The 20379-nt window shown below is 45.6% G+C and overlaps 1 protein-coding gene across 1 annotated transcript in view; it reads right to left on the minus strand.

Moving 5' to 3' along the window:
• Positions 1-20379, minus strand: part of Gabbr2 (gamma-aminobutyric acid type B receptor subunit 2) — a 352225-nt gene that overhangs the window by 183273 nt on the left and 148573 nt on the right. The window lies entirely within an intron of this gene.

Here is a 20379-nt window from a genome sequence, read left to right on the forward strand (position 1 = left end):
CTGGAAAGTTCTTCAGGTCATCTGCAGCCCTGAGGATCCATGAGGGCAGCACATAGCATGACGTCTCCCCAGATCCATGACGCTCATGGACCACCTTGAGAGCTAAGCTCTGAGCAGTTTCTCCAAGGTCAGGAAAGACAGTCTGCTCTTCCTGGCCTGGAGCCCAGAGCCAGCCCATCCTGTAGAGGTGCTGAGTGTGCCCTGGGAGGAAGCCGGCAGCCAGGTGAGCACACAGCGTCCTGGGTGGATGCTGCCCCAAAGTGCTGAGCAGACGGCCAGCCTGGGAGCAGGGTTGGAAGCTGTGCTGAGCTAAGTAGTTTTTATAACATCTTTTGCTAGGAACAGTACCCAGAGGCCCTGGGGAGCCTGCACTTACTCTGCAAAGTCCAAGTGGAATTTTCCATAGGGGACCAAAATCTGGAAGCATCGACATGACATTACGGTTATCATCACAGCTTGTTAACCTACCATACGCCCCTGGGCTGTGAGCAGTACAGGAGCAGCCCCATGGCCTGGCTCAACCGAAACCAGCTGAACAAATGGATAAGACGGGACAACTCATCTGCCTGGTGTGTGTGTTAGTCACTACTGATGCCTGCCATGCATCGTTGAGGAGCATCTGGACCTCATCTGTGCTGCAGGTATCTGAGAAGAAGAAGGATTCGTAAGCAGAAATGCCAGAGCACTCTAGAAAGGAAGTCAGAAAGAAAAAGTGGAGAAGGCTACACATCTCTGTTAGGTGGAAAAGGTCAGAGCAGAATGAGGACTCTGATTTACCAAGTGCCCTTCATGTAGTGAGCCCCTCGGGCATGTCAGATCACTCCTTTTGGCCATTGGTACAATTATTGATGAATAAATGATCAATCATGATAAGTTATGGGTAAGTACAATGAGATCCAGAGAAGTTGAGCCAGTTGCCCAGGGTCACACAGCTTGGATAGCAGTGAGCCTGGGATTTAATTTGAGATCTATTTCCTCTATAGCTTGTGCTATAAGCCAGGGATCAGCTGACTTTTTATGTGAAGGGCCAGATATTAAATGTTTTAGTCTTTTCTGGCCTTTCAGATTCTGTCCCAACTACTCTGCTCTGCCTTTGCATTGCAAAAGCTGCTACATTGTGCAACTGAATGGGTGCTTCTCTGTTCCAATAAAACTTTATTTATAAAACCAGGGACTGGATTTGGCCCTGGGTCATGGTTTGCAGATCCCTGATCTAGACCTTTGATAAAGGCCCCTCTAGGAAGGCTATGAGAGAGAAGCAAGAGGACTGAGCCAGTGGTCTACCCCACTGGCTGGGCCACCTTGGGTGAACAGGGAAGCTCTCTGAGCCCCTTTCTTATCTGTGGATGGAGCAAAACTAGAACTTCCCCTTGGGTTGCTGGGAATAAGCTAAAAGCGCTGAGTGTCGACCCTGGCTGCTGTTCAGTAAGTGGCGGTGTCATGGTCAGAGATGGCGCAGTCAAGGGGAGGTGGAGAAACCCCAGCAAGGACGTGGGGACCGGGAGGGAAGTGAGGCGGGTGCCACTGGTCTAAACCCAGGAAGGCGGGTCATCTCACGGAGGCTGGCTGCGGACATCCGGCAGGAGAATGCCACTCCGCACCCCATGCAACCCCGGGGGGATCCTCAGGTGCCCGTGGTGGGGGGATCTTTCCCCCATTCCCGGAAGGAGCAGATGTGTGGAGCTCGGTGACTCCCCACGGAGGGCAGGAGGCAGCTGTTCACAGACTTGATATGGCAAATTGTGTGATGTGCTGTCTTCCTGGGGCGGGCAGCCAAGCAGAGACGGGGAGCCTCTGCACCCCACCGCCTGCTGCCCACGGCTGCTGACTCACCCAGGAGAGCTTGGGCATGCCAGGAGGAATCCAAAATGGCTCTCCAGCGAGACGCGAGGCTTCCGAAGGGGATGGATGGGGACTGGGAGGCAGGGGAGCTGGGCTGCCGTTTCCACCTGAAGGTCATAACTTTGGCAGCTCAGGGGGGGAAAGGCAGGGAGCTCCACCAACATCACTGAGGGCCAGGATGTGGCTCAGGATGCCAGACGAGGCGTCCCTGGCAAGGGACGGCATCACTGCCCTGAGACTGGCAACACCATGCTTGGCGGGAGAATTACCCATCTGATGGAGAGAATGTGAAACTGAAATCTGAGAGGGAGAGGAAATGTGCCCAGGAAAAACTCTGAAGTAGTTTTAGACACAAGCAAGGAGGGCCAGAATATATATATATATATATATATATATGGATTTAAAAGGAAGGCCACACGACAGGAAATGCTCAGGAACCCTCATGCTTCTGTATACCAAAGTCCAAACTATGGGAAACTCTGTTAACTATGAAACTTTGGGGAAAGATGGTAAAGCTGAGCACAGATGTCCGACTCCCACCTAAGCTACCTCCTTCTGAAAGTGACAGAAAGGACGAAGGGAGTATAAAAATAGGGGGATCTGCTTCAGCAGTGGAAAATAGGAAAGAGTGCCATCAATATGCCAGCTACTTTGAGGAATTTCTGCTAGGTGCAGTGCCAAAGGAGCCAGATTGAGGGCTGACTCACAGCTCTCCTTCCCCAAAAGTAGCGTGGTGCGGCAGGGAGGGCGGATATGCTGGGGGGCGGGCAGCTTCACAGCCTCTCATGGGCAAGGAGCCCTGGAGGGGCGGCTGGGCCACACACAGAACCTACCACCAGAGACCCGTCTTGCTGTGCAGTCTACCTGTCCTCAGGAGAGGCTGGGATACTAGAACAAGCAAAGACTCTCCAAGTCCAGTTTCCCAACCTAGACCTGGACATCGTCCAAACAGTGCAGTCAGGACATGGAGGGAGGAGACCAGGCCAGGCACACCCATGTACACCTGGAGTAGCTGTTCAACATACGATGAGAAGAAACCACAGAGAGGAGAATGCCATAGCACAAGATAGATCCCCAATCTTCCAGTCTTCTGGTTGGATATCCAAGGTCAAGAATCCAATAGGGTTTAGATAAAACAGTGAGGGGATCCAAGGGGAATTCACTCATGCTGTAAGAAAATACTGGTCAAGAAAGCCTACAATGCATATGGAACCCGTGAAAACTAAAACATCAAGGAAACAGACGAGGAATACAAGCAGAGGAAGAATATCATCTCTAAAAGGATTTGCTTCGGCTTATAAAAGTAAATCATAGAGTCTGTTTTATAATTCAAGGACATTAAAAATGTAAGAATATGCAACAAAAGAGACTAGAATTAAAAGAAACCTGGTAGAGTTAAGATAATGAAGATAGGAAATGAATTCTGTCATTGAACATAGAATTGTAAAAAGCATTGGAAGCAGTGAAGAGCAGAATTTAATTGTAGAACACTGGTAGAAATTGTAGAGGATGACCTTGAGATGTTCTCTCAGCTGTAGAGAAGAAAGGACGAAGATAAAAATTCCAGAGAGAAAATAATAACATGGAGGATACACTACAGAGACTTAGTCATGACTTAATTAGTCATGACTTAATATTTCTAAAAAAAATGCAGAACAAAAGAGTAATAATTAAAGATATAATAGAAGAAAAATTTTCTAATCTGGAGAAAGAGCAGATTCTTCCATTAAAACTGCTAATTACATTTTAGACAAGACAGACAAACATCAGATGTGTGCTATTTTTCTTAATTCCAAAGGTGAAGAATTCTACACCATCCAGGATGATGGTCATGGGGAGATTATCTAAAAAGGAACCAAATCAGATTGCATCAGACTTCACTACAACATTGATGTAATGTCTAAAGAGGTTTGAGGAAGAATGTTATGATCACAGAAATCTATACTTAGATAAATTGTCATCATAGGAGAACAATGGAGGGAAGCTATGATTTATTCAAGGGCATTATAGATATAAAACTCATTTGATTTTCCCAAAAAACATTACTCAATGATGTACTCATGCCATAGACAAATAAATTGAAAGACACAACTCATGAAAGATATGTCAATAGAGACTGAAGCCATGTAAATATGTTTTTGAATGTTAAAGTCATAATAACTGCAATATAGTTTCAAAGAAAAATCAATACCTTATATCAAAACAATAAAGAATATCCACAATGTAAGGAATAAAAACAACATAAAATTAGAGAATTTATGAGAGCTGGGGATTAAATAAGTGTGCTAGTGTCTATAGCTTACAACAGATACTACTGTATTTTTAAACTGGTACTTAGAGGAGTAGAGCCCTAGTATTTAAACTTAAAGTGCAATTACAAAATAGTTAAAATAATTATAATGAGAATGAGATATTATTTAGCTAAAAATACAGGATTTGGCTAAAGTTGTGATCAGAGACAAACTTACCTGCTTAGGTACACTTAATAGCAGCCAAAAATAATTTAAAAAGTAAACAAAGAAAAATGGCAAAATAAAGAAAAAAGGTATTAATGAAGAGAAAAGCAGAACCAAATAAATTAGAAAGTAGATGAATAGGAGTAGAGCCAATAAGAGTACAAGATTTGATCCTTTGGTTAAAAAATGAGATAATGGTCTGGGTGCAGTAGCCCACACCTATAATCCCAATGACTCGGGAGACTGAGGCAGGAGGATCACAAGTTTGAGGCCAGCCTCAAAAACTAAGTGAGGCCCTAAGGAAATAAAAATAAAAAGGACTGAGGCCAGGTGTGGTGGCGCACGCCTGTAATCCCAGCAGGCCAAGACAGGAGGATTCAGAGTTCAAGGTCAGCCTCAGCAACAGGGAGGCACTAAGCAACTCAGTGAGACACTGTCTCTAATAAAATACAAAATAGGGCTGGGGATGTGGCTCAGGGGTCGAGTGCCCCAGAGTTCAATCCCCAGTAACAACAACAACAACAAAAAAGGACTGCAAATGTGGCTCAGTGGATATGCACCTCTGGGTTCAATCCTTGATAAAAAAAAAAAAAAAAAAGATAATGGTATTATGGGATGCTTCACTGAAGACTTACGTGTGTGTTGATTTATTATATTATTTTTTATTTTTGTTATATATTCTTCAGGAAATTAAACACTGAAAGGTTTGCCATCCCTGGGAGGCGGCCATCTTTAAAGGGAAGACAGACCCCGCCCCTCCCTTCAGCAATCAAGGTGTACGCTTTACCATAAAGAGGGTGGCAGATAGCTCTGTTATGTAACACATAGGGTAACTCGGGGGCAGAGTTCTAAGAGAAACTTGTCTCTGACCCTTAGGGACATGGATATCAGAGGAGAAAAAGCTAACAGAGGTTCTGGATCCATGGGAGACGGACCCCGAGGATGCCTGGAAGCTGCCCAGAGACCTGGATCAGAGGCAGTAACCAGGCTGGCTACTGTCAGCAGTGCCACCAGGGAAGCAGGATCAACGGGCACAGAAGGCAGGCTCCCCCAGCTCTGTGTTGGAAAGGGCACCTGGCTGATGCTCATCAAGAGGAGGGTAGGCCTCGCTTCACAGGGGGTTAAAAATCAACTCACAGGACCAAAGACCCAAATGTAAGAGCTAAAACCATAAAACTCTCAGAAGAAAAAAAATCTGTGTAATGAATTCTTCACGACCTTGAATTAGACAATGGTCCTTAAATATGAGGTCTGAAGCAAAAGCAACAAAAGAAGCATATATACATTTGGTTTCATCAAAACGAAAACCTTTTATGCAAAGATACCATTAAGAAAGTGAAAAGAGGGCCGGGGTTGTGGCTCAGTGGTAGAGCGCCTGCCTAGCATGTGTGAGGCCCTGGGTTTGATCCTCCGCACCACATATAAATAAATAAAATAAAGGTCCATTGACAACCTAAAAAAATATTTAAAAAAAAAGAAGGTAAAAAGACAACCCACAGAGTGGGAGAAGATATCTGCAAACCAGGTACAGGGAGTCCCCAAATGATAATGGTATGACTTGAGATTTTTTTGAGTTTCCAGTGGTGCAAATATTAAACACATTCAGTGGAAACCAAATGTTGAATTTTGAATTCCCCCCTCCCCCCAGGGCTAGTGATATGCGGTGTGATACTGTCTCCTGCAATATCATAGTGAGCCACAGCTCCCAGGTAGTTATGTGTTCACGAGGTGACACCCCAATCCTCTACTGTACACTGTGCTGGTAGTGTGTTTGGATACAGGTCTTCAATAAATTACACGAGGTGTTCAACACTTCAACATAAAACAGGCTTTGTGTTAGAGATTATCCAACGGTAGACTAATGTGGATGTTCAGGGCACATTTTAATTAGGCTAGTTAAGTTACTAAGTAGTCAAGCTGTTCATTAGTTTAGGTATATTAAATGCATTTTCAACTTACTATGTTTTCAATTTACTGAGGGTCTATCAGCACCTAATGCCACCCAAAGTTGAGAAGCAACTATATCTGGTATGGGTCTAATATCCAGGATATGTAAAAAAATTCTTACAATTTGATAACAGAAAACCTGATCAAAAGTTGGCCAAAAAGTCAAATAGGCACATCTCTAAAGAAGGTATACAAATGGCCCATAAGCATGAAAAGATGCTGAACAACGATATTCTTTAGGGAAATGCACATTGAAAAGAGATACCAGTTCACACCCACAAGGGTGGCTACAGGTTTTTTTCTTTTTTTTTTTTTCATCAAAAATAACAAGTGTTGACAAGGAGTGAAGAAATTGGAACCCTCGTACGTTGCTGGTGGGGATGTCAAAATGACGCATCCATTGGTGCAAACCAGAAAAGGGCTTGACAGTTTCTCCAAATGTTAAATATAGAATTACCTGGCGGTTCCACTCCTTGGCTAACTAAGGGAGAATTGAAAACCCAAGTCCACACAAAAATGCATAGACACAAATGTCACGGCAGCATTATTTATAATAACCAAGGTAAAGACAATCAAAATGTCCATCGGTGGATGGATGGATGAACAAGATGTGTTGTGATCACACACTGGACTATTATCGAGCCAGAAAAGGAAATGTGGATATATGCTACAGCAGAAGGAACCTTGACGTGAAATAAACTAGATACAAAAGTCCCCAAATTTTTATGATTCCATTGATGTGGAATATCTATTATAGGCAAATCCATAGAGACAAAAAGTAGATCCACGGTTCTCAGGGGCTGGGGTGAAGGTTAATGGACATGGAATTTCTTTTTAGGGTGATGAGAATATTCTGGAGTTAGCAGTAATGGTTGTACATACTCATATACATATGAAATATCCTTTAACTGTATGCTTTATAATGTTAAAACGGTGGGTTTTCTGTTATGTGAATTTTTTTCCCCCATAAAAACAAAAACCAAGGCACTCTCTAGTAGCTTTTCAGCTGACTCAAAGTATAAGCTAAAGTCCTCACAAATGTCCTAGAAGGGCCACAAACTGTCACCCATCTCAAATGGGTGACATTTGACCATTCTGCTATCCCTTTCCTGCCCTGTCCCAGACCTAAGGACCTCTCCGATGTTGCTCCAGCACCCCAAATCCCTCCCACACCAGCTCCTTTGCACACCTGAGCCCTCTTCCCCAGATAGCCTGTGACTTGCCCTCACTTTGCTCCAGGCGTCTGCTCCAGTGACAGCTTCTCTCCGAGACCCTGTCCCACTGTGCACCACACATCCCACTCCCCTGACCCAACTTCATTTTTTCTCCTTAGCCCTCATCACCTGACATACCGTCCATTTATCTGCCCATTGTTTGTACCACCTGTCCCCTGGCACCAGAATGGAAGCTCCCTGAGGGACAGGGACTTTCTTTCATTTGCTCAGGGGGCTGCAGTGCCTAGCGTACAACCTGCAGATGCTGTTCATTGATATATGTTAAACAAATGAATGCATCGTAGGGGAATTTAAGAAAACTGATGACTATCATTTGTCACACTAATAGATTAAAAAAAAATATGCACAGTTACCCATAGAGATTCTAAACGGGCATCTGATTCTGTAGCATGCCAATCTGGTGCACACATTGAGTCAATAAAATAGAATATTCCTTAACATCAAATCTCACTAACAGCATTCTTACTAAAATCAAGAATAAAACTAGAATGCCCAGTACTATCATCATTTTAAAATATGACTCTAGAAAGTCTAGTGAATGAAACAACTGTAAACACAACAATAATAATGAATATGCATTGGATGCTCCTTTGGGAACTGTTGTAAGCTCTGAGCTTTATACATATTAACTATTTTAATGTTCAGGACACCTGAGGTCATAAGAGTAAGCACCCATTATAAGGGACACAGAAAAGTTCAATGACTTTCCCAAGGTCACCCAGCTGATAAGTAGCTGAGTTGGAATTAGAACGCAGGCAGTCAGCCATCCTGCCCTAACCACTATGCCTCAATGAAAAAATGATGAAGATAAAGATGCTGTAATGCTAAAAAACAGAAAGCAAATGTACTCCTGTTGTCTACCTAGAGAACCCAAGGGAATTAAGAGAAGAAAAACGACCAGAAGTAATGAGTTCAATATGGCCGTCGTAAGAAGTGTATATATAGATCGATAGCTTCCCTATACTCCAGCAATAACTACTTTAAAAACGTCATGGAAAATGGATCCCATTCCCCAAAGCAATCCCTGAAAATGAACTTAACAGCTAATGCAAAGAAACTACATAAAGAAATGATGCGACTTTGCTGAAGACCCAGCAAGAAACTTTGGATGGAGAAACGTGCAGGAGCAGACTCGGGCATAAAGACGTCACATCTGCCCCAAATCAATTATAGAGTTGCTGGAATTCAAATTAAAAACATGAAAAGAATTTTTGAAAACACCAATTAAATTGGTGAAAACAAAGATGACCCTGAAAAAAGAAGGGAGGATTATACAATATATATATATATATAATTTATAAATATATATATATATTATATATATAATATTATATATATTATTACATAATATCTTAGAATACTATTTAAAACACTGGGATTTCAATTCTAAAATAAACAGTTGATCAATGGAACAAATTTGACAACTCAGGAACACTCTAAATTTTCACTGTCCAACCTGGTGGCCACAGACCACACTTAGGGTGTTCCTGTCAGGTGTTGAAATGATAATGTTTTGGACATGTTGCATTAAATAAAATGTATTGTGGGCTGGGTTGTGACTCAGTGGCAGAGTACATGCCTTGCACGTATGAGGCACTGGGTTTGATCCTCAGCACCACATAAAAGTAAATGAATAAAATAAAGATATTGTGTCCATCTACAACTAAAAAAAAATATTTTTTAAAAATGCATTGTTAAATTGACTTTACCTGCTTCTTTTTCCTTTTTAAAAATCTGGCCACTAGAAGATTTAAAATCTTACAGGTGACTTGCACTATATTTCCGTCATGCAGAAATGGTCCAAAACATATATAAAATGTAGTATAAGTTATTTTCCGAAGACAAAATTTAGCATAGGCATTTTAAATGAGTCATGATGAGATAAAATTTAGCAGAGGCATTTAAAATGAGATAAATTAATTAAATGCTGAAAGAATAATTGAGTGACTGCACAGTCAGAAGAAAGATCGTATACTGAAATTCCAGATAAACTGAAAAATGAAGTAATAAAAGCACTAGAAGAAAACAGCTGAATGTTTACAAAATTTCTTGTGTTGAAAAGAACTTGCTTAGCACAACATTAAAGGTGAAAAACTAGCGTTGATAAATTTGGATCAAGCACTGATTGTTCAATATCTCAAATCAAAACAAAAACAAAATTAAATGCCACATGAAACATGGGGAGATATCTTTGACAAATGTGACAAAGGGCTGATAGCCTTACTTTATAAAGAATATTTATAAATCAGTAAGAAAAAGAACACTCCAATAGGAAAAGGTGCCAGCAACACAAGCTGCCAATTTACAAAGGAGAAACCGAAACGAGAATCTTAGTCAAAAAGAAATTCAATCTCAATAGTAATCAAAGAAATGCAAATGAAAATAGCAATTGCCAAAGATCAGAAAAAAATAATACACGATGTTGGCAAAGGACGGCTTTCATATACTGCAATGAAACTAAATTGGTGTGATCTTTCTGGAGGACAATTTGGCAATATGTATAAAAGGTTCAAAAATGTGCACACTGCTATTTCTAGGAACTTATCCACAGAAAATAATCAGAGATGTTCAAACAAAAATTCAAGTATGAGTTTATTGTATCATTGTTTATAATCAGCAGCAATTGGCAGCTACTTCCCATGTAATGGGCACTTTCCTGAAAGCGCAGGCACGGGAGGATTTTTTGAACAGAGATTGTATAGAGATGGTAACAGCAGATAGGCATCTACCCCCTGTCCCGTTCCAAATTCCTTGAAATGACAAAGAATTTTTGAAGAATAAAAAAAAAGGACCTAGCAGTTCTCAAAAGCAATTGAGAAGGCCAACAATGGACAGAATCTTTGCAGAATTACTAGAACACAGGAAGGGAAGAGATTGTAGGATAAGTGACACTGGACGATCATACAGCCCAAAACACATCAGAGATGGCTATGGCAGATCCCCAGGGGTCACTAGAACCAGAGTCAACAAGCACTGGATGGTCACTCTGAGTCACATTTGCTGACCTGGGAAAACATTCCCCTTGGATTGCCAAATTTAGCCACATCAATAGTAAGAGCATGTATTTGTTTGTACATGTTTATTTGTGCACCTTGAAAAAACTGTAATGAAGTAAGCTTAGATGCTAACAGTGACCTTTCAGTGGGTAGGTCTGTGGCTTGGATGTGGTTTGTCTCCCAAAGGGGTCATGGGTTGGAGGCCCCCCGTGGCAAAGTTGGGAGGTGGTGTGGGACCTTTAAGAGAAGGGGTCAAGTGGGAGAAGTAATTAGGTCATTCCAAGCACTGTCCTAGGAAGTGCTTATGTAGCTCTCTGGGATCCTGGTTAGTTCTCTAAGGAGAGTCGACTTGCCATGTGACCTTTCCCTCTTGAGCTCCCCATTGTGATGCCATCCCCAATGAGTCTTCAGACTCAAGCCCATGCTGACTTGACTATGGCCCTGAACCTGCAGAACTGTGAATTAAATAAACCATCTTTTAAAATAAAGTACCCAGCCTCAGGTATTTTGCAATAGCAATAGAAAATAGACTAATACATTAGGTTATGACTGATGTTTAATTTTCCTTTTTGCTCCTTTGTGTTTTCCAAGTTTTCTGCCCTGAGTACATATCAATATTACAGTTGGAAAATAATAATATTTTTAAATAAAAAAAGCAAAAAATAACAAGAGATTCTGACATTTTTGTATAAGAAAGTAACCACAATCTTATGCTTTTTCTTTTGAATTACTGCAGTAGCCTGCTGGCTGGTTTCCCAGCTTCTGATCTTGTCCCAATCTGCACCCAAGACTGCTACCATCTCACTCCCGTATTTAAAACTTCCCTGGCTCCCTACCGCTGGCAGGCAAAGTCCCAACTTGGAGGCACAAGGAGCCCTCCCCATCTTTGTTTCCTCCCAACTCATTCTCCTGTGCCTGGAGCGATGGAGCCCCAACAGACTCTTCAGTCTCCTGAACAGGGAAGGTTCCACACACCTTCCTCAAACCACTGCTTTGTTCATGTGGTTCTGGCACTCCCCAAGCCTGCCAGATGGGCCCTGGGGGAGAACTTGCAGCCAGAATGTACCAGAATAGCCCTGGAAAACCCGAAGCTACAAGATGCAATTGCCTGTCAGCCAAGAGGCCCAACCCAAATAAGGCAGGAAGTGCTGTAGGAGCAGGTGTGGAGGGGCGTGCCAGGTGCTGCGATCCGGGAGCTGGGGAAGGAATGAAAGCTAAATGCAAAATCCTATGGCAATAGCTCCAGAGGACTGGGAGGCAGTGCCTTGGGACAGGGATTGCTCGGCCCACACACCCACCTCCCTGCTTCTGGGTGGGGGTGCGGGGCTATCACCACCCTCCCCTAGCCTGTCTCCACCAGGGAAGGCACAAACCTGGGCTCATGTACATACCCATCACTTCTTGGTTGCAAAGTCACATAACGACCCTCTACAAAACAGATGGCACTGTGCGGGCTGACTGGCTGTAATGCCAGCACACAGTAGGTACTCCAAAAAATGGTAGTAGACAAGTAGGTGGTGGGACAATGACATTTTCCTAACCCGAAGGTACTGATGCAGAACTGCTTCAGGGAACCTTGGCCTGGGGCTGCAGAAGGCACTGGGAAGGATCCCTGGGAGAGCTTGGAGGTCACTGTACATGGCCTTACCCCCAGAACAGTGTCCTCAAGAAGGCACGCTCCCTCTCTCACCCCTGTGTTCTAGGATCCATGCAGCCTGGGCCAAGGACATAGTCACCTCTCAAGTTGCCACTGAGCAGAGACCAGGCAGCCCCTTTCTGAAAAGGGTTGGTGTGTGTGTGTGTGAACGCACACTCCACTCTGAGGATCTGAGAGGAGTGTTAGGGACGACCATCCCTGAGGCCCTGTGGGCTCCTCTCTGCACCAAGGTGGGCCAACTCCTCCTCCCTGTCCCCTGGTGGAGGGAGAGAAGCACCATGCTCTGCGCTTCCATGGGCAGGAGCTCCGAGACACACTGAGGATTCCAGCTTGGAGATCTGCCTTTTCTTTAATAGGCTGAGCCATGCGGACACCCCTAGATGAAGAACCCTTGACTTGCACATACTGCCACCAAGATGCCAGGACACTGGGCACTAGAGGCCCTGATGGGTGACAGTGATCCCCAGGTGGGTCTGAGGCCCCTTGGCCTCAGCAAACAGTGAAAGGCTTGAGGAACCAATTCTTGACCTTGGTGGAGAAGCCTCTCCCGTGGTTACTGCTCTAGATCAGAGTTTCCAGGAAAAGTCTGTCGGTACCCGCACCTTTCACCCTTGAGTTAAAGGAACAGGTGGCCAAGAGGCCCTCCTTCATCCCAGTGGTCCCCAAACTTCAATTGCTCCTGTGCTTTTGGGGGGCTTTCACCTTCTCTGTACACCACCCATGTGATCCATAACTTTATTTTCCTTTAACCTGTCTCACTTTTCAATGGGGGCTTTACTCAAGGCAATAATATCCATGAGGTACAGTAAATGAGCTTGGAATAAATCAGCTTTTTTTTTTTAGTATATAAAACATAAATATAACATTATTAAAAATTTTAAAGATCGCATTCTGGTAAATAATGGACCTACTTTCCTAAACATGCCAAAGAGGCTGCCATAAAGAGCTGCCTTGGCGTGGGTAGGACGGATCTGGAGCTGCCCCTGCTGGCTGATGCAGGCCTGGTCCCTCCAGCGCTGGGTGGCAGGGTGGGGGGAAGTGCAGAGAAGGAGAGGATGCATGCTTTGGCCACAGCCAAGTCACCTAAAGGCATCAGCAAGTTCTTCAGGTAAAAGTTGGGGCTCTAGTACCCTTAGGACTAGAATCTGATCTGTCCCGAGTCCCCTCCTGGCTCCTAGTGATGGAGGATCTGCGGATGCACTGGCAGTTCAGAGCCTGCAGCAGGGGAAGCCAAGGATGCTTGACCCTTAGTCAGATACAGAGGGCTTAGGGCACAGTGATCTCGCCTTCAGCTTGTCCCTTCCTCCAGGACAGTGGATCTCCAACCCCAGCATGCCTCCTATCAAATGGCTGGGCCCCCTCGAGTGTCTGACTGCTGTGGAGCTATGGTGACGCTGCTGATTCTGCTGGTCTGGGGACCAGGCTTTGAGAACCACAGCCCTAGAGGATGGGACTGTGCAATCCTAAAGATGAAGGTTGCCGAGTCCTTGACCTCTCAGAAGGAACCTCCAGGAAAACACACTCAGACACAAACCACATGCGTTCCCAACACCAGACACCAACATCACCCAGAAGCAGTCATGTGGCAAGTCCCTGGTCACTGCTGGCTCCAGAGGCAGGCCCGAAACTTGTCACTGAGACCTCTAGGAGAATCCCCATGAGCAAACCATGTCACGGCCAAAAAAGACGTCAAGTTAAGAAATGACAGCGTGCCCTAGGCTGAGTGCGGAGGGAGCCCGACTTGCTGGCTTTACGGCTCCTCCTTTGTAGCATGGGTGACTCAGGCAGGAGGCGATCAGGAGAGAGAGCGATGGGCACAGGTATGGATAGCAGGGCTGGGATTTTTCTGAATCTCCCATGGTCATCTCACCACCCCAGGTACAGGCCGACTCAGGGCAATAGAGAGGGGATAACTGCAGTTGCCCCTTCGAATCTGACCTAATGGGCAGAGAAATCCATTGCTGAAATTCTTGTTGAACACACATGGACCATCACGCAGGGTGAGGGGACTCAGAGATCAGTGTTGGCCACGGAGGAAAGATGAGGGAGCAGGTGGTGTCTTACGCTTCATTATGTCAACACCTGTGCCTTGAAGCCCAAGGGGAAGTGGGCACAGAGGCCCAGCGGCAAGCCTGATCCCTCTGGGGAGGGAGATATGATTGGGTAGGGAAGGATGCTCCTATAGAGAGAAGTGCCCCCATGGAGGTGTGGCTGGACCAAAGGTGCCAGGAGGAAGTGACCAGAGGTGTGATAAAGGAGTCCTTGCAAGGTGGCTGGGGCCGGGTGACATGAAGGGTCTTCTTGAGCCACACTAAGGTTCCTGGTCAGAGTGGCAGGAAAGAGCTGTGTTCTAACAAGGATGCCCACCCCCTGCTGGCTTCCACGCATCAAGGGGTCTCCCTGCCCTCTGCTATGGGGCTGTCTCTCCCAGGCTGCTACTCCAAAGAGCAAGCAGGAACTTTGGAGGAGCTCAGAGACCCTTATGGTGGAGCAGATGGCAACTTGGCAAGTGGGGGAGGTTCCGAGGGGCCAGACAGGACCCTGGAGAGCCTGAAAGGGCAGGTGCTTTGAAGAGCAAGCTCTGCAGATGGTGACCTTTGGGTCTCAGGCAGATCAAGGGCCTTGGTGGGTCCTGCCACTTGAGGGAGGTCCCTGTAAGGAAAGGTCAGTGCCAGGAACCTTGAGATCACTGAAGATCAGCCAGCAGGTGGGGAGTCTTGAAGCCTGTTTGGAGGGGTGAGAGAGATGGGGACAGCCACATTGGGGGGTTCCTGAGTGGGGGCAGCCACTGGCTAAGGAACCAGATTCCGGATGATGATAAAAATATCAGCTGTGCTTTGCATGGTGCTTGGAATGATCCAGGCTCCTTTCTTAGTGCTTTATGTGACCTGACACATTTAATCCTCATGAAACTAAGAGGTAGGTACTATGATCATTCCCAAGAAACACGATGGAAAATAAGTATACCAAAATGACATTCCACATCCTATGTCATGAGAGAAAGAAAGGTAAAACAACAAAGAGAGGGACCACTGAACACCTATTAAAATGGCCAAATCCAGAAGACAGACAGCATCAAATGCTGGCAGGGAGGTGGAGCAACCGGAACTCTCATTCATGGCTGGTGGGAGTGCAAAATGGTACAGCCACTTTGGAAGACAGTCTGGCAGTTTCTGACCAAACTAAAAATACTCTTAGCATTTGATTCGGCAATTGAGCTCCCTGGTATTTGTCCAAAGGAGTTGAAAACTTAGTCTAGACAAAAACCTGCCTAAGGAGGCTTATGTAGCTTTATTCATAATGGCTGAAACTTGGAAGCAACCAAGATGTCCGTTGGTCAGCAACTGGATAAGTAAATATCCAGACAATGAAATATTATTCCACACTAAAAAAGAAGTGAGTGTCAAGCCAAGAAAAGACATGGAGGAGTTAAATGCATGCTAAGTAAGTAAAATAAGTCAATCTGAAGAGGCTGCCTTCTGTATGATCCAATTATAAGAAATGGAAAAGGGAAAAATGTGGAAAACGGTGAAATGTCAGGATTTTTAGGACAATAAAAACACTGTAAGATACAGTAATCATGGATACGTCAGTGCACACTGCCCAAACTCATAGACTATACAATACTAATAGTGAGCCCCAGTGAAATCTGTGGACGTTGGTGATCACAATGCACCCAGATCAGTTCATCAGTTTGGACCAATACCCCACTGAGGGAGGAAGGTGGATAATGGCCGAGGCCCTGACCATGTGGGGGTGGGGGATATATAGAAAGTCTCTGCCTTCCTCTCTGAGAATCTGACACTGCTCGGAAAATAAAAAATAGGCTTTTAAAAAACCAGAGCAAAACCGAGGCACAAAGAGACCAGGTCATTCCCATGACCACGCCCCTGTGATGGCAGGATCAGGGTGAAGGGCCACACCTCCCTAACCCCACTTTCTAGAATCAAAAATCTTTTGTATTCAAGGTCAACTGACCCAACTCTCTCATCTCACAGGAGGATGACTGAGGCTCAGAGAGAGCGAGTGATTTGCCTAAAGTCCTTTTGCAGGTGAGTCGTGTCACACGATTGAGGATGGTTCAGGAGTCATAGGTCTGGAGTTGGGGGAGAAGCCCCAATCCCCTCTTGTCCTCTGCTGGTCCTCCTAGGCCTCCATCTCCACTCCTGGCCCTGCCTTCAACCTGGGCTTTAGTGCCCCTGCGGACTTCGCTCAGCACTCTGGCCTCTCATTTCCTGGGTCCTATTTCCAGGGACCTGCACCTCCACTCCACTTTAGCTTCTGGCATGCAGCCAAGGCCTGGACTCTGTGTCCTACACAGCATCAGTCCTCACTTTCCTCTTCCAGGTCTAACCATCCCACCCTGCAGCCTCATTCCCTAATCCATCGTCTTCCAGAGCCTTCCAGAGCTCCACTTCCTCCAGGCCTACAGGCTACCTGCCTGCTCATCCCATCTCATCCTGGACCTCATGGACCACCTTCTCGGCAGCACCCTTAACTCTTCATCAGCACCCCCATCTTCGTCTTCCACCCGGTGGAGCCCTGGCGCTGGAACAAGAACTCTGTCTGCCTTCTCCATCCTGCTCCATGACCTGCTGAAGGTCATCAGACCACCAAGGAGACTGGGCCACTCTAAGCTCAAGGACTTCTACACAAGAGGGGGGGGGTCATTTCTCACCCTGAACGCCTGACTGAGCCAACTGCACAGGGGAGTAATTCTCAATGCTGGCTGCAGGTTGAAATCACCCTAGGGCTTGAGCAGGTACTAATGCCTCTGCTCTGGGAGGTGGCTTGGAATCGGGAATATAAAAGCCTCCCAAAGATGCTCTGTCCAAACAGGGAGTGTTGCTCAACAGTAGAGAGAAGCCAACGACTGACACATGCCACAATGTGGACGAACCCCCAAAACATTGTGCGATGTTATATAGCAAAGAGTTATATAGCAAAGACACATGCTGTATAATCTCATTTACATGAAATTTCTAGAGAAGGCAAAGCTATAAAAGCAGGCTACGGGGTGGAACTGACAACAAATGAGCACAAGGGAGCTTTGGGAGTGACGGGAGTGTTCTAGAACTTGACTGTGGTGATAATTGCAAGACCATGTCAGTGTATTTACAATAATTGAACTGTACGCCAAGAATGTACAGACTCTGTGTTATGTAGATTGTATCTCAAAAGTTGTTGAAAGTGAAAAAATAAAAAGAAAAAAAGGTCTGACTAAGGGAATTTAAATTTTGCCTTGGATTTTAAAATCAGAAATCAGAACCAAAATTCCATTGATGAGTCCACTGGGCAACCAGAGTTGAGAACCTGGCAGGAAGTATAACACCTATTAATTCCAGAGCCACCTCGGTTCAGCTGTGGCCTTCCAAAGCTGAGGTCTGATGCACCCAAGTGTCAGCAAGGTGAGTACTTTGACTGAGGTCACACAGCCATCCTAGGTGAAATAGAGCCCAGAGATCAGTGCATCTGATCCAAGTGCAGAGCAGCCTCTGGGGGCTCACAGGAGCAGCTGGTCCCAAAGCCAGAAGACCCTCAGACCTTCCTGGCTTCCACAGATCTAATGCCACAGCTCTATGGGATGAAGGTCCCCCTCTCTGCTGCCTCACCCCTCCAACTTCAGGATTGCTTTGACATTCCCTCCAGCGCACCCATCTGGAAAAAAAGTGTCTGACACTGTTGATCGACCAGTTTCATAAAAGGAATCCAGTTTCCTTTGCACTCATGAAAAGCTGTTAGCCCGGGCGAGCTTCCAGAGGCTGTATATCAGTAATGCAGCCTAGACATGGGCAGAGGGATGCCAAAGCCCTTGGGCACAGAGAGGAGTCATCTGGGCTGATGGATTTAAATCAAGAAGGGTTCTTGCCAGGACTACCACCAAGCAACATCCCGTCCTGGGAAAAGAGACCTCCCTGGAGATGCACTGAAACCCCCCCTTGGAGAGGGGTTGTATGGGACGGAGACATGGCATCTACCTGTCAAGACCCGATCCCAGGGAGGACAGTGTAGTAGAGAACACACAGACCTACATCTGGAGGGCTAGGCCTTCCGTCTGGCTGGCTTCTTTGCCAGCATGTGCCCTGGGGTGAAAAGCCACCCACCCTCTGTAAGCCTCCGTTTCCTCATCTGCAAAGTGGGAACTATCACGGCTTCCTAGAGGGTATCTGAGACTCTATGAAGCACTCAACCAACATGAGGGCTGATCACATATCCTCTGCAGTCCAGGCCTGGTGGGAATTTCAAACCTCTGAGGCTACATGTGATTCCCGGAAGTTATCAATGGACACAAAGAGTGATGGAAAATCTCAAGTAGGTTTCAGGAGCCTGGAGGTCAGTCCTGACCTTGTGTGAACAATCTCTCATGACTCAGAGGTGCTCTGAAACTCTGCACTGTGTCCCTTCCCCTCTCATGGTGATCAGTTTCCCCTTCTACATAACGAGGAGACTGGGGGAGGTATCTCTAAGGGCCCTCAGACTCTAGCAGCCAACGATGCTACTGGAAAGAAGGAAGTACCCCCAAGTCCCAGCAGGGTCTGGTGTTCATGAGGCCAGGGGCCTGACCTCTCCCCTCTACCATGACTGGCCTCTCTCAGTCTCATTTTGGAACATTCGCTGCTGCTCTACGGAGGGCAGTCTGCCAGCAAAAGCCTCTTCGGTGTTTGGCAATGAGTTGTTCCCACCGGAGGCCAAGTTCCTTTTGGGCTTTCTCCTAGGGGATGAGAGGCAGAGAGGTGGAAGAGAGGGCAACACTGGCCTGGGAAAAACCTGTCTTGTTTGCATCACCAGGGACAGTTGGGGCCAGCACTTCTCCTTTCCAAGCACCTCTCAAAATATCCTTTATTTATTTATTTATTTATTTATTTATGGTGCATGAATTTTATAGTTTACAAAGCTCTTTCAAATTTATTACAGATTGGATCTTAGTAAAAACCCTGTAGGGAGGCATGCAAAGGGTTACTAGCTTTATATGACTTCCAGGGGAGGAAGCCATGGCTCAGAGAAGGAAGCTTCTCCCAGGTCTCACGGGGACAACATCAAAAGGCCTCTCCTCTGCATGGAGACAGGGCAAGAGCCTCTGAAAGGTAAGTGCTCAGCTGGATTCCCAGCCTTGCTCTGCTCCATCTTGGCGGCCCCCTCACCTGGAACTTCCTCCTTCCCAGGCTGGCAGCAGGGTGTGTGGCCTTCCTCACTCTCCCTTGGAGAATCTGAATAATACACCACAGTTTGTTTCCCGTGGGCTGCCACACATACACACACACACCTGGGATGTCTTGGTTTGGTGGAGGCTCCAAGTATCAAGAGTACATAAGGGTCCAGGTGTGGTGGCACATGCCTATAATCCCAGCAGCTCGGGAGGCTGGGGCAGGAGGATTGAGAGTTCAAAGCCAGCCTCAGCAACTCAGTGAGGCCCTAGCCACTCAGCAAGGCCCTGTCTCTGAATAAAATATAAAAAAGGGCTGGGGATGTGACTCAGTGGTAAAGTACCTCTGGTACCAAAGGAAAAAAAATGTGGGAAGAGAAAGGAGGAGATATAAAGCAAATGGAGGAGGAAAAAAGGACCAAAGACCACTTTTCACTGACACAAAGGGGGATAACTTTTAACTATTCACTATAATCCACTGTTAATAAGGTGGTGTGGGAACAGGGAATCGTCAAGAGCCATCAGTGACACTAGAAACTGGAACGGGTCTGTTGGATGTCGGGTCCCTCTCAAAATTTTAAATGGCCCCATATTTCCACTTCTAGAAATCTATTGCCACGGTGCACGCCTATGCATGAAGGTGTTGGTTGTGTTACCAGAAGGCTGTAAACATCCCTGGGGTCAGGTTCAATAAGTCACGCTACACATCCATTGACTGAACACCCTGGGTCATTGAACACGAGATCAATCGGATCTCTAAAATGTGTTGCAAAGAAAGTAAAAAAGCAAAATATATTTGGTATGAAGTCATTTAGGTTCAAACAAATATAGTGAAAAAATTCTAGGCAGATTAGCACCAAACTGAAAATGGGGGAGGGGGACCTGGGAGAGGCGGGGACAGGGCCGTTGGAGAAAACAACAGTAACACCATATATATTTTTTGCATTGTTGTATGAAATAAAACAAAGCACCATGTATTTATGCATGTTTGTAAAGCATTGTTAAAAACAAAAAAAACTCACAAAGCACAATCCAAGAAAATTGGTTCCAAGCCAATTTCTCCCCCAAACTCTGCTCACAGGAGCAAACCTATTGGTGGCCC

This window comes from Ictidomys tridecemlineatus, chromosome 4 (genome assembly GCF_052094955.1).
Source record: "Ictidomys tridecemlineatus isolate mIctTri1 chromosome 4, mIctTri1.hap1, whole genome shotgun sequence".
Classification (NCBI taxonomy): Eukaryota; Metazoa; Chordata; class Mammalia; order Rodentia; family Sciuridae; genus Ictidomys; species Ictidomys tridecemlineatus.